Genomic DNA, 13,602 nt, shown 5'->3' on the forward strand with positions numbered 1-13,602 from the left:
ATATATATAGTTTATGGACTCTAATGCCGCGTACACACGATCACATATTGATTGGACATTCCAACAACAAAATCCATGGATTTTTTCCAACAGATGTTGGCTCAAACTTGTCTTACATACACACGGTCACACAAAGCTTGTCGGAAATTCTGAACGTCAAGAACGCCTCGATCGAACATTTTCCGTCGGAAAATCCAACCGTGTGTATGGGGTATAAAACTTTCCTGCAGACTAAGTAATAAACACTGATTTGGGTTATTTGCAAGAAATGTAGCAGACTACAGTTTAGCCTAAATTTATGAATAAAGATTATTTATTTGCAAAGTTTTATAACAGAAACTTAAAAAAAAATGTTTTTTTTTCTGTTTATTTAGCAAAAAAATTAAAAAACCCAGTGGTTATTAAATACCAACAAAAGAAAGCTCTATTTGTGTTAAAACAAAATGCTAAAAATGACATATGGGTACAGTGTTGCATGACCGCGCAATTGTCATTCAAAGTGCAGCACAGTGGTGTAGTGGTTAGCACTTTCACCTAGCAGCAAAAAGGGTCGCTGGTTCAAATCACGACCATGACACCATCTGCCTGGAGTTTGCATGTTCTCCCTGTGCCTGTGTGGGTTTCCTCCGGGTACTCCAGTTTCCTCCCACACTCTAAAGACATGCTGGTAGGTTAATCAGATCCTGTCTAAATTGTCCCTTGTATATGTATGAATGTGAGTTAGGGACCTTAGGTTGTAAGCTCCTTGAGGGTAGGGACTGATGTGAATGTACAATGTATATGTAAAGCGCTGCGTAAATTGACGGCGCTATATAAGTAACTGAAATAAATAAAAAAATAAGTGCAATAGTGCTGAAAGCAGAAAATTGGCCTGGGCAGGAAGGGAGTGAAAGTGCCCATTATTAAAGTGGTTAAAGATACAATGATAAAATGTGACCACATTCCTCTGATCTATTTTCCAGTTTGAGGAGCCGGCCGAGATTCGAACTGTGTATGCGCAGGGTTGCAAGAAAAAAAATTTGCACGAATCCTCCATCAACACAGTACGGTATATAAAAAGAAACACAAACCAGTAAAGTGCACTACAGGGTCCAGCTCAACAGACAGCAGTCTGTGGTATCAGCAGGGTGAGGACAAAGGTTCATTCCAAAACACAAGGGTCCTGCAGCTTGTCAGGTAAAGATCTGGGAAGACAGTGCTGACAGGGGAATCCCTCCTGCCGAGACATTGTATTCTCCCAGCGGGGGGCACGAATAATCACAAGTAAAATCTGTCAGGCTGTTTGTACCAAAGTTGATCGATCAATCAACTTTTTTACATTCAGCCTGCCCATACACGGTTAGAACTGTCTATAACCAGTCTTAGGATGGAATTATATGGGCTCAGCATGCAGAAAATCATTCACCAACCATGTTGTCAGAACAGTGTTTCATCGTCTGTCAAATTGCACCCCTAACGAAGGGCCTACAGGTGGAGGGTAGCAATGGAACCCACAGGTAACCATAGACCAAATGTTACGCAAAGCATGTGGAATTTTGTTGCCCTGATTTGACCCTGTACACACATGTGAGCAGTAAATGTAACGATAAAGGGAGCTCCGTAGCACTCTTCCCTGAGGGCAGTTGGATCATGCTTGATAGTCCTCTCCCTTTATTTACTACACAACTGAGTTTCTGTCTGGTGAACGTGGCCCCAGCTAGACGTAAAAAGTTAATTGAAAGCATATATTTCACCTTTCACCAGTTTCGAGTAGTCAGAATAACAAAAGATCGTTGTGGGTTCCAGCACATTGCTCATTGCATTGATAAAAATAGACCTTATTTTGTGTGGTGTTCATGTCCCACAAATAAAGTGATATTTTACCTGAAGCTAATTACAGATTTCTTGCATTTCATTACAGATTTCCTAGAGCAATTACAATAAAACACAAGCAATGTCTGATATTCAGAGTTTAGAGAAAACAGGTAATTTAAATCTGAATACTCACAGACCGCCTGCCAAGATCATAGATATGTGATCCTTCTATTTCCTGGCTCAGTACAAAGTATGCTTGTTAATTGTCATTGTGGGAGAGGTCAGAGGAGAGCTTGCACAAGTTAGGAGGCAGTATTATTAACTATGTAGCTCATGTGTAAAATTAAATGACTGACTAAAAACCCTATATACACAAGCTAAGGGGGGGGGGGGGATTTTTTTGGCCTACAAATATATGCAAAATATACGTTGTGGACCTGTGGTACTAAAAATTTGGAGACTCCTGATGTAGACCAAAACTTCTCATCTAGTGATACATACTGTATGTCAGGGGTAGCTTTCCTTGGTACATAAGAGAATTCCCCTTCATTGCCTGAATTTACCAATCGTTAGATTATAAACCATATAAAAAACACATGGAACCATTTTTAGTTGAACCTACTCTGAATCACTACTTTGGCAACTTCCACCAGGGCAAAATGATACCTGCTTTTAAATCCATTTTTTAAATGCATAAAATTGTTCTGTTGTTTTTTTCAATACCAAAATGCATATGTATGTCCTCAGATGCAGATTTTTGGATTTTGTGTAATGGATCTTAATACAGTAAATGTTTTTGCAGCTGTGTGAATGTTTCCACTGAAAACAATGCAGCTGCATTTAGATCCTTAAATAAAAAACACTTGTAAATGCAATTTTTTACCGCAGTGTGAATGAGGCCTTAATGTATATTTTTGTCTTTAATTTGTCAGGTTTGGACTAGGGATTAACTCAGTGTTCAGTCCGAATGTAAGTTTGGACCGAACACTGGCTATTTGGATGCTCATTCAAATGCCTGAACGTTTATGGCTTGACAGCTTCTGGCTGTCAATAGTTGTTCAGGAAGCAGCGTCTGCTACATCCTTACCAACCACTGATGTCACCCATCAAATTTACTAACATTGTTTGGAACCCCAGCCATGTATGCAAATGGGCACATGGCCAAATTTAGCCATTGATGTGACCACTATCCCTGCCCCTTATTTTATATAGTTGATGACATCTCAGGGAACTGTCATTCAGCTAGTCTTACCATAGGGGTTTGGCACTGCGTGGTGGGTCGTCGGCTTTGACAGTGGATTTACAACAAGGGACCCTTTTTGGGAATTTTTATATTATTAAAAATATAAAAATTCCCAAAAAGGGTCCCTTGTTGTAAATCCACTGTCAAAGCCGACGACCCACCACACAGTGCCAAACCCCTAATAAAGGACTTGTCAAACATTTGGGTGTCTTTATTTCTAGAGGATATTTTTTTTTTTTTTGTGAATGAGTAGGGATATTGCATACCCATTGGGGGGTATCACTACATCTCCAGACATCCACCATATATGCCTAACCTATCTAGCCCTATGAAGAAGAAATGCTATGGTATATAAAGAGTTTTGCTTTTCACTGGTGGGCCTATTAGCCCCATCCCCAGAGCATTATACATGCCCCTACTAACATACACTGATCAGCCATTACATTATGACCACCCACCATAAGCGTTTGAAGCATGGACTCCACTAGACCTCTGAGGTATGCCATGGTATCTGGCATCAAGCCATCAATAGCAGATCCTTTAGGTCCTGTAAGTTGCGAGGCGGGACCTCTATGGATTGGACTTGTTTTTCCAGTGTAGCGGTGTAGTTGCCACTAGTAACAAACATCCACCATATCACCCTGCTGCCAGACCCCCATATACAGTCAGGTCCATAAATATTGGGACATTGACACAATTCTAATCTTTTTGGCTCTATACACCACCACAATGGATTTGAAATGAAACAAACAAGATGTGCTTTAACTGCAGACTCTCAGCTTTAAATTTAGGGTATTTACATCCAAATCAGGTGAACGGTGTAGGAATGACAACAGTTTGTATATGTGCCTCCCACTTTTTAAGGGACCAAAAGTAATGGGACAATTGGCTGCTCAGCTGTTCCATGGCCAGGTGTGTGTTATTCCCTCATTATCCCACATTATCCTACAAGGAGCAGATAAAAGGTCCAGACTTCATTTCAAGTGTGCTATTTGCATTTGAAATCTGTTGCTGTCAACTCTCAATATGAGATCCAAAGAGCTGTCACTATCAGTGAAGCAAGCCATCATTTGGCTGAAAAAAACAAAACAAACCCATCAGAGAGATAGCAAAAACATTAGGTGTGGCCAAATCAACTGTTTGGAACATCCTTAAAAAGAAAGAACGCACGTGAGCTCAGCAACACCAAAAGAACCGGAAGACCACAGAAAACATCTGTCAGGGATCTGTCAGCACCAGACCGGCGCATGTGCGTACACCTATGCGCCGGCGCGCCCCTGTTCAGGCAATACAGCAATCTCCAGCTGTTACTGTGCGTCAGCGCGGCGCTCGGGCGTGCGCGGCGCGTGTGTGCACGCGCGGGCGCGTTCGCATTAGCGCTGTTTGGCGCTAAAAGGTGCATAAAAGTTCTCCTGCTGCAAGGATGCGCTGCTGTTTCGTCTCAGCTCTGTGTATGTGCTTAACCTGTACCTGATTGATTGATTACCCCTTTGACCCGGCTTGTCTGACCATCCCTCCTTCTCCAATCCGACTCGGCCTGCCTGACCCTGCTTCTGCATCTTCCAATACCGTTACCGACCTCTGCCTGCCTACCGACTCTGCCTCTGCCTGCTGTATTAACCGCCTTGCTACCTGCTGATCCGGACTGTCTGACCCTGCCTGTGCCTGGCGTTTGCTGCTGTGCTGTTGCACCCTCAGCTCCTGCTCCAGGGACTTCTGCATCTGCATCCTTAGCGCTGCAGCCTGCTGCTTCCTGTTACCACCTCACCTGCAGTCCAGCCATCCCTGGAGGGATCTCTACTCTGCTCCAGCATCAGAGCCTTTCATCTCAACAGGCACTCCTACCCCACTGTGCTCACGAGACCACTGTCCCCACTCCAGTGGCTCTTGAACCAGCGTTGTATGAGAGGTCTTCTCCTACAAGTCAGGCTCGCTACCAGGTACCTAACAACAACTGTGGTGGATGACCAAAGAATTCTTTCCCTGGTGAAGAAAACACCCTTCAGTTGGGCAGATCAAGAACACTCTCCAGTAGGTAGGTGTATGTGTGTCAAAGTTAACAATCAAGAGAAGACTTCACCAGAGTGAATACAGAGGGTTCACCACAAGATGTAAACCATTGCTGAGCCTCAAAAACAGGAAGGCCAAATTAGAGTTTGCCAAACAACATCTAAAAAAGCCTTCACTGTTCTGGAACAACATCCTATGGACAGATGAGACCAAGATCAACTTGTACCAGAGTGATGGGAAGAGAAGAGTATGGAGAAGGAAAGGAACTGCTCATGATCCAAAGCATACCACCTCATCAGTGAAGCATGGTGGTGGTAGTGTCATGGCGTTGGCATGTATGGCTGCCAATTGAACTGGTTCTCTTGTATTTATTGATGATGTGACTGCTGACAAAAGCAGCAGGATGAATTCTGAAGTGTTTCGGGCAATATTATCTGCTCATATTTAAGCAAAATGCTTCAGAACTCATTGGACGGCGCTTTACTTTGCAGATGAACAATGACCCGAAGCATACTGCGAAAGCAACCAGAGCTTTTTAAAGTGAAAGAAGTGGAATGTTATGCAATGGCCAAGTCAATCACCTGACCTGATTCCGACTGAGCATGCATTTCACTTGCTGAAGACAAAACTGAAGGGAAAATGCCCCAAGAACAAGCAGGAACTGAAGACAGTTGCAGTAGAGGCCTGGCAGAGCATCACCAGGGATGAAACCCAGCGTCTGGTGATGTCTATGCGTTCTAGAATTCAGGCTGTAATTGACTGCAAAGGATTTGCAACCAAGTATTAAAAAGTGAAAGTTTGATGGATGATTGTTAATCTGTCCCATTACTTTTGGTCCCTTAAAAAGTGGGAGGCACATATACAAACTGTTGTAATTCCTACACCGTTCACCTGATTTGGATGTAAATACTCTCAAATTAAAGCTGAAAGACTTCAGTTAAAGCACATCTTGTTCGTGTAGCAATAACTCTTGGTGGAGCTGCTGGTTTAAAGCGGGCCTGTCCTCTTATCTCTTTACCCCCTTTAAATTGTTCAATCCCCTTGGCACAGCTGTAGTGCAGTGTTGTAATGATATGAGTATTGACTTTAACCCACAATATACACTTACGTTTATATTTACCTCTACCTGGGTGTCTGTAGCTCCACCTGCAGGAGAAATAACAACACTGCACACAAACTTCAGTAATAACCAGAAATAACTTCTTTCTTTGAGTAAGTAGTATATTTATATAAAGGGTTATTACAATGACTACACTATCACACCAACGTAGTGCCACAGTATAGTAAATAGTTATAACAGTCTTAGTAACATACACAAATATACTTAAGTATGTGTATATCTATATTTATACCAGGGAGCTCCCTCTGCTCTAAACCGTAAAGCCACTATCCTTTGTAACTAAGTGCAGGGCCCTGCAGTAAAAGAGATAGTCTTGACGTCTTCAGTCTTCGCTAACTTATGAATTTGTAATTGTAATCCACAAAAGGGTTCCTCTTGGGTGTTGCGCAGTGTAAGGTAATACACTAAAGCAGTTATAATCCAGCAGACTGATTAAGTGTTCTTATACGAAGGAGACAAACATCTAATATCAATTCTAGAATACTGAAGTCTATGCAGATGTAATCTTCTCCAATCTTCTTAACTTGTTCCGTGGGACTATCAGTCCCAGCAACACTCTGTAACAGTTCTAAGTGTGTGTAGTATTTAAACAAACTTCTGGGTGTTAACCCTCTCACCACACGGAATCCAGGCGGATGGATGCCTCTGTTTCAATAGTTCTCAGTCCGTACGGAACCACCGCCATGCCGTCACACTGCTCCGTTCAGTAACGACCAGGAGTCCTCGGTTACCTCCTCCACGGGTCTTCGGAACGATCACTTCTGCTGCTCCAGCACACTGTGATACAATGACAGGATCCCTGCTGCTGCTCCGCTCCCTCACAAGGTAGGCCGCAACCCTGTGGGACACACACACCCACAGAGCTCTGCAGGCAGCCCACGCGTCCCAGGAACAAGAGACTTAAGATGGCCGCTCCCAGCCCTTTTATATCCTCCCACAATGCAGTTCAGTTCTCCTCTTGTCCAGGAGCATTGTGGGTAGGTCATAGTTAAAGTTCAGAAGTAAACGATCAATCACTTCCATGTCACTTCTCTTAATCATGAAACATAAAAGTATTGTACCTTTTCAATTGTCCACAAGATGGCACTATAACAACTTATGTCCTGTATAACACACATATGGCTAAAAACAAAAGTTGTCAGCGCTACATACTCCCCCTGCTTTACATCTTTGGTCCCCAAAGATATGTAATACCTTGTTCCTGTTACACATCTTAGCCTTTAAACGAGTGCACAGGACCGACAGAGGAGCCTCCCACCAATTCTCAGGTGTTGGAAAGCTACCCACAACTGTCACCTTAGTATCGGATACAGATGTGCCAAGGGGTGAAACAGGGTTCTCATTGTCCGGATTGACTGAGGAGGAACTAGGCTCATCAACATTCCTTTTGCTGGTAACCTTTGTTGTCTCAGAACACTCGCCCAAAGTATCATAGGTTAGTCTCTTAGGTGGGCGAATGTTCCTCTTTCCCCTTTGTTCTTTTGGTGTGTCCTCTATTTCTGGATGGACACTATTCTCTTCTACTTCAGTGGGAGATAAACACTTCTCAGCTCTTTCGGACAATGGTACAAACTCTGAAGCTTCTGGCCTAAGGGCCTTACTACCCTCTTTGGTTGTTGGTGATGAAACACTCGCTTCAGCTTTGGGTATATTAGATGACCACAACAAGCTAATGTCCATCTCTCTCTCCTCACTGTCTGCAGTTTTCAAAGGCCCAGACTGGGACCTAGTTACAGGCCGTTGTGCAACTTCTGATGTAGATGATAACTCCTCCTCAGGGATTATCCTGACTGCATCAGTAAGGGGCAAAAGGTGATTCTGATGCCAAGTCTTAATTGGTCCTGTACTTCCTTCTGGCCTAATTTCAAATACTGGAAGTCCTGGGAGCTGTTTACAAACAATGTATGGCTGTGATCTCCAGCGATTCGCCAACTTGTGATTGCTAGGAATACCCAAATTCCTTAATAGGACTCGGTTACTGGGTTGAAGATCTTGAATCATTACCTTGAGGTCAAAGTTTCTTTTATTTCTACTCCCTCTGCTGTCTGACATAGTCCGAGCCTTCTCATAAGCAATCTTCAGACTCTTCCTCAGCCTATTTGTATATCCTCGATGAGAAGCCTCTGAGGTGTGGTCCAGAGAAGTTCCAAAAGCCAAGTCCACTGGTAATCTAGCTTCTCGCCCAAACATCAGCCGATAAGGTGAATATCCTGTGACGTCACTCTTGGTGCTGTTATATGCATGTACTAAAGCAGCAATATGCTTACTCCAGTTGGGCTTTTGCTCAGAGGTTAGTGTCCCCAACATATTAAGAAGAGTTCTATTAAACCTCTCCGGCTGAGGGTCTCCTTGCAGATGATAAGGTGTAGTTCTAGACTTCTGAATTCCCAACAGATCCAATAATCTCCTGATGAGCGTACTCTCGAAGTCTCTTCTCTGAGTGAATCCTCTGTGGTAATCCATAATGGACAAAGAACTTCTCCACTAATGTCTTTGCCACTGTGACTGCCTTCTGATCTTTCATGGAGAAAGCTTGAGCATATCTGGTAAAATGGTCTGTGACTACCAGAATATTTCCCTGCCCACTCAAGTCAGATTCTAGACACAGGAAGTCTATGCAAACTAAATCCATGGCTCCTTGGCTTGATAAATGACCCATCGGGGCTGCCCGTTGCGGCAAAGTCTTTCTCTGGATACACCTATGACAGGAATGACAGTAATTCTCGACTTCTTTCCTCATGTAAAGCCAATAGAATCTATCCCTTATCAATTGAACAGTTCTTTCTGCCCCCATATGTCCATGACAATCATGCAGAGCGATTAACACTGTCTCTCTGTGTTTCTCTGGCAGAAACAGTTGCCACTTCTCCATATCTTCAGAGGGGCCCCTTCGGTAGACCACCCCTTGTTGCAACTGCAACCGACTCCACTCTTTATGTAACAACAGAGCTTCTTTCTGAGCACTTTTCAAAAGTAAGTCAGGGCGCTGACTCTCCAAAGCTTCCAATGTCAAGCTGCAGAGTGGATCCTCCTGTTGATCTTTCTTAAGGTCTTTTCTTGATAATTTAGGTAAACCCTCTGCAGCAATCTGACAGACATTACAGTAATACCTGGGTACTCCTGCTGTAGTCACTCCAATCTCTTCAGCTCTGGCTCCACCTTTCTCCTGCTTTTCCACTCCTTCACAAAGGGCTCTCACCCCTTCGGGGGCAAGTTGAGTCCAATCCTCTTGGGAGCTCAGGGAACTGTGGGGTCTTCTTGACAGCGCATCTGCATCTCTGTTGCCCACTCCCGGTCTGTATTTCAGGCTGAAGGAGAATGTTGAGAGAGCAGCCAACCACCTATGGCCTGTGGCATCCAATTTTGCAGTGGTGAGCAAGTAAGTGAGGGGGTTGTTATCTGTTTTGACTACAAATTCGGCACCATACAGATAATCTCTCAACTTGTCTACCACGACCCACTTCAAGGCCAAAAACTCAAATTTATGAGTTGGGTAGTTCTTCTCAGCAGGAGACAGACTCCGGCTCACATAAGCAAGAGGCCTTAAATGTCCATTATGATCCTGATTGGAGTACTCCGCCCAACCCATCTCGGCTGGCATCCACATGCAGTTCATAGGGCTTGGTAGGATCCGCATAAGCTAACACTGGAGCACTCGTAAGGCTCTTCTTCAATTGACTGAATGTCTCCTCACATTGCAGAGTCCACTGATCCAGGATAGATTCCTTTTTCTTCCGGGGCCCTTCTTTTCGCCTGCCAGGCTTCTCCGAATCCTCATCAGCCTCTTCCTGATTCTTCAGTAGTTCTGTGAGTGGGTGGGCTATCTTTGCAAACCCTTACACGAACCTCCGATAGTAGGAGCAGAATCCTAGAAATGACCTGAGCTCAGTCACATTCGCGGGCTTTGGCCAAGAGGTAACAGCTTCCAATTTCTCAGGGTCAGTTGCTATCCTTTCTTCAGACACAATGTGCCCCAGATAGTTCACTGAAGATTGGTAAAACTGACATTTCTCCATCGAAAGTTTCAAACCCTCTTCATGTAATCTCTTCAGAACCTTTTCCAGTCGCTCTTCATGCTCTTCGACAGTTCGGTCAAACACTATGATATCGTCTAAGTATACTAAGACCTCAATCAAGTTCATGTCGCCTACTGTCTTCTCCAGAACCCGCTGGAAAGTTGCTGGGGCCCCAGACAGACCTTGTGGCATCCGGTTAAATTCATAGAACCCCACAGGGGTAATGAAAGCAGTCTTCTCTTTAGCCTCAGGACTCATGGGGATCTGATAATAACCACTCTTCAAATCTAATACACTGAACCACTTCGCCCCTGACAGGCTCTGTAGGGCAACTTCTATACGAGGGGTAGTGTATTGATCAGGAATGGTTCGTCGGTTCAGGGTCCTATAGTCGATACATAGCTGTAGTGACCCATTTTTCTTCCTCACTACCACTATCGGAGAGGCGTATGGACTCCTGGACTCCTTGATAATCCCAGTCCTTTTTAGCTCAGCCAGCTGTTCTCTGAGGTCTTCAAGCTCTCCCAATGGGATCCTCCTAACCCTTGCCCGGAAAGGTTTGTCTTCTTCCAGCCGGATCTTGTGCTCTGCACTCTTGGCATACCCCACATCAAACTCACTCTTTAAGAAAACTTCTTTCCATCTCATGAGCTGTGCTTTGGCCCTCTCCATCCAAGCTGGAGTAAGGGAGGTGTTCTTCGGGTAGAAATTCTCTATGGGAATCTCCCCTTCTGATCCCCTTTTGACATCACTTGATTCGCCTGCCCAAGCAGCATTCTCACTGGTATCTTCACAGGCAAGGCTGTCGTGTTCCGAACACTGACTGAGACTCTCCCCCTGCTTCTCTTAAGGCCTTAGTAGATAACACTTTTGGGAGTATCTCCAGACCCACATCTTCTTCCTGAGTGTCCGTCTCCAAGACAATGAAAGGACCAGGTTGTCTCCAACTAAACTTGACAGAGGCCCTCATGCATATCACTTCACCCGGTTGTAGCAGTTCTTCCCCTCGGTCTAAACGCCAAACTTTCCCCACCCCTTCTGGTGGGGCCTTCTGTTCATGTACTATATCCTTGTACACCTGGGTTAGCATGGGATGTACCTTCATGGCCGGGGCACTTTCCTTCTGTACAAGCAGTGTCAGGAGTCTTCTGACCAGATCAGTATTTGTTCCGATGATAAGGGAACTTCTATGAGCCCCAGGGGGCCGAGGGCATACAACCGCCAGGGTGTCGAAAGTCTCCGCCTTTCCAGCCACACTCGGGTCAAAGGTGAGTTTTAGAGGGATATATCCCTCATAAGGAATGTTCTGGGTACCTAGACCCCATATCTCCAATTCTTCCAACTTTTGCAGGGGCAGATGCTTGAGATGCTTCATGTAGAAATCTTTATATAATAAGGTCATTTGAGCTCCAGTATCCAGCAGTGCCTTGGTGTAGATTCCTTCTACCTGGATGGGGATGATTGGAGAGGGTCCCACTAAGTTGCGGGGAAATTCACCCTGAGTGTTCGGCTTCTTCTGCCTGTTAGTGCGCATCTTGACTCCTCTTTTCCATGGACGCTCACTCAGCTTCATTCTTCCTCTTACTCTCAAAACTTTGTGAACCTGGGTTTCGTTGGAGTTGACGACTGTTACAGGGCACCCAGTTGACTCCTTCACTGGGGCCCTTTGAACTTTTCTGCCGGCTTTTGACAATGTGCTGCTGCCCTTGGGCTTGGGCACACTCTCCCAACATGACCAGCTCCTCCACAGTTGAAACAAAGTCCAGGTTCCCTTCTGAATGTGACGTCTGATATTTTTTTATTTTCTTTAGTTCCTCCATTGGGCGGATCAGAGGATCTTGTGGTCAGCAGAGCCATCATCTCCATTAACTGGGCCACCTGAGTCTTAAGGAGCACAATCTGAGGATCCTCTTTCATCACAATAACTGTCCTAACTCCGACAGTGTGTTTTGGTTCTTGATTTTTTTCCTTCTTCCTTTCTAGGATAGCTTCTTCCTCCCGTACAGGGGCGGCTCCAGCCCAAATTTTTTGGGGGTGCTGTGCAGGTGCTGGAAGAAAAAGCGAGGGTGCTAATGTGGCACGCGCCGCAAAATTTGCATGTGTGGGCGTGGCCAAAGGGTGGGTGTGGCTAAAATGTGTGTGGCCAAATGTGTGTGATTTTTCCCGATCTATAGCTTGTAGTGTGCCACCTTTCCCTCTTTGTATAGGCTAAAAAGAGCCTGGAGGTACACTGAAGAGATTGTGAAGTAAAATAAGTTCCATTGAGGCCAACAATTATAGCCCCCAGCATATGTCAGGGCCAGCAATAAACTCAAGCCAGTGGGGTAGTTAAGTATAAAAAGTCTACAGCCACAAAGAAGCCAGAGAACCATCTAAAAACTCAGTCACACATTGAAAACAGGCCATGCAGTCAGGCACATTGTCCCATACTCCAAAAAAACCAAAATGTGCTAAAGCTAATTATCACCACAATGTATGCCACGATCATTCAAAGAAAGCAGTAAAAGCATAAAAAATATCAATAAATAATATATAAATTAAATATGTGATAAAAACAATAAAAATGTAATCTGTGCATACATCTAAAGTGCAACGTGCAACCCAGGTGACCCCTATTAGAATTTCACATCAACAAAGTTCAGTAGAATTGTCTGCAAGCAGAGTAAATCCTTTGCAACCTATTAGCAGCTACCACCATGACCCACTGGGTGAGAGTTCAGCCTGCTTACTAGAGGTTAAGGCCTTAGATAGCAGGCCCAACAATGCATGGTCATGTCCCATGGGCAATCAGCGTACCACCAACCAGACCTCAGATAGTTAATCTTCCTCCAGCATTACCTGCATCAGGGATTGTTCCCACAATAACTCACAGCAGCCAGGCCAGCAATTGTACACATACAAATACAAGAGCTGCCAAACAATTTCTAATACTGTTCAGCCAGCCCTATGATCCAGGCACCCCTGCCAGAGAGCAAAATCGGGTTGTGACCTTACTGATCTCCACTGCAGTTGAAGAAAACCTACCACCTCTTCCTCAAATGTAAGTTACATTGATTGGTGGCATATATATTTATCAGGTTAGATTTTTTTTTTTTTTAATGGTAACATGAGGGAGAGTGTTCAGAGGGAAAGTTAACTTTTCTTAGAATGAGATATACTGTGACACCACACCAGCAATGTTGGGGCTCATTTGCACTAGCGGTTAGGCAACTGAATCAGCCTTTTTACAACCTGTTAAACATGCTTAGATCACTTTTTAGAGGAACAGTGGTGCCTGTTCCAGCTGTAAAACAGCCCTTAGCTGCATTTGACAGTGGTATGTGAGACTGGGGTTGGTAAAACCCTGTGGTTGAGTCACACTTTTACCTTCCCCAATCCCTACTCCCTTTAGCTGCAGAGGTAGCAGCCAAAGGTGTACA

At 44.4% G+C, this 13,602-nt stretch overlaps 1 protein-coding gene across 1 annotated transcript in view; it reads right to left on the reverse strand.

The window, feature by feature from the left end:
• Positions 1-2,077, reverse strand: part of LOC141101762 (acyl-coenzyme A synthetase ACSM3, mitochondrial-like) — a 96,479-nt gene extending 94,402 nt beyond the window's left edge. Inside the window, exon 1 of the mRNA XM_073591067.1 lies at positions 1,988-2,077. The gene's annotated coding sequence lies outside the window, so the exon portion shown is untranslated. The remainder of the gene's footprint in view (positions 1-1,987) is intronic.
• Between the last annotated feature and the right edge of the window lie 11,525 nt (positions 2,078-13,602).

Source organism: Aquarana catesbeiana, linkage group LG06, assembly GCF_042186555.1.
Source record: "Aquarana catesbeiana isolate 2022-GZ linkage group LG06, ASM4218655v1, whole genome shotgun sequence".
NCBI lineage: Eukaryota > Metazoa > Chordata > Amphibia > Anura > Ranidae > Aquarana > Aquarana catesbeiana.